Below are 1,731 nucleotides of genomic sequence, written 5' to 3' on the forward strand. Positions count from 1 at the left end.
ATTGGTAACATCTAGATTATGTAAAGAATCTATATCTTTGTAATCAGCATCCAAGGTCTCAATGGTCAAGTTGTCGCTATCGAGTAGGAGTACATCAGCCAGCCATTCCCGTTTTTCATGTCCTTTAACGTATACGAGAGCCTTATTGTCGTCATTCTCTTCCACACCAATTACAGCCATTGTAATCAGGCGTTTCACCATGGTGTACGGGATCATCCCGTCTTCCCATTGCAATCCATGGTGATAAGCACTCAGCCAGGAAGCGCAATACTTTTCTAATTTTGTCAAGAAACTCCATGGCACAGGACACATAAAAATGTAATGAGAGAGAATGGCTCCTTTTCTCAACACCGCCACTTCCTTCACGATAAATTTCTTTCCAACGATAAATCCTTGCAGATCCACAAACATTGGTACAGTCATGGCGAACGATTTTTCGAGACTGCGATCGATTTCGATGAATCGTATATTTTATTGCGTGTCGGAGAATGCACTTAGGTGATTTTACGCACAACGTTTGTCAACGGATTGTACTGAACCACGCGATCGTGTATGATGAGACAATAGGCTGTAGTATTTGCAGGTACATTCTCCTTGCAGTCAAATTCTATGCGCACGTCCACAGTGGCACCCTTGACGGATTCGTTTTGTCGCGAACAATCAATGACTACAAAAGGTCCTTCCTCGGTAAATAAGAGCACGTTGAGTAGCGTTTTGAAGTAATCGTTTCCATAATACGCTCTACGAAAACGGGCGTACATATCAAACAGGACGGCGTACCTCTTTTTGCCAAAATCCAGATTTAAATCGTCGTACGGATAAAACGTTGAATTTAAATAAAGTTTCACGTTACTCAAATTACAATCGACGAACACACTACCATTTTGTGACATGACATTTTTTTGACCAGTCTGCAGAGCAAAGATAACTTATCGCGGTTTCTCAAGCTGAGTCGCCGTTTTGACGGCCCATGAATGCTTTGTCGTATTCTGTAGCAGAGGATACTCGTACAGATCCCACGAGCGAAAACTCATACTCAGATAACGACCACTTTCCAATGCTCGCAGCATTGATAATTTATTGATCTCGTTTAACGCAACGTGAGGCATCCGCCACTGTACTTTAAATAATTCAATTTCAGACTTCGTCACAGGATTTCCCACCAAGCAATTGTTATCGTTGCGCGCTCGTATCAAAATCAATTCGTGGCGAGCGTTGACGATCAAGCGTTTATAATCTTCGCAAAAGCCCAACAGCATGCTGAGCGGTACTCAAAAATTAAAGTGTCCTTCCTCCGTGTCGGATCTAGTGTTCCATCCAGCGTTGAGCGCAATCGTACGTCAGCGACACGTAATTCTTGAGCGTGCTAGTTACGCCTACGTTTCTGCTGCGGTCAATCTCTACACCGTTGAGTTCATATCGAATTTCATCAAACATAAACGCCACGCAATTATTTACAAGCGTCGTAGGCGTCTGATCGTTTTTCTTTTTCACCGTCAATCTTCCTTCGACGTAAAGAAAACTTTCACACGGCAACGTGTACAAATCCTGTTGCTGTATTGGTATTCTTATTTCGTCGCTGTATCCGAAAGTTGTATTGGCGAACGGGTTGTACGTGTGAGTCTCGATCTTGACGATGCGATCGTCAAAGATCGGCTCACCGGTAATATTCAAGATATCAATCATTTCAAAAGTTGCGCACCGCGAATCCCAAAGATTGTAAAAATTTAA

The sequence above is a fragment of the Trachymyrmex cornetzi genome, unplaced genomic scaffold (assembly GCF_001594075.2).
Source record: "Trachymyrmex cornetzi isolate Tcor2-1 unplaced genomic scaffold, Tcor1.1 scaffold1864, whole genome shotgun sequence".
Taxonomy (NCBI): Eukaryota; Metazoa; Arthropoda; class Insecta; order Hymenoptera; family Formicidae; genus Trachymyrmex; species Trachymyrmex cornetzi.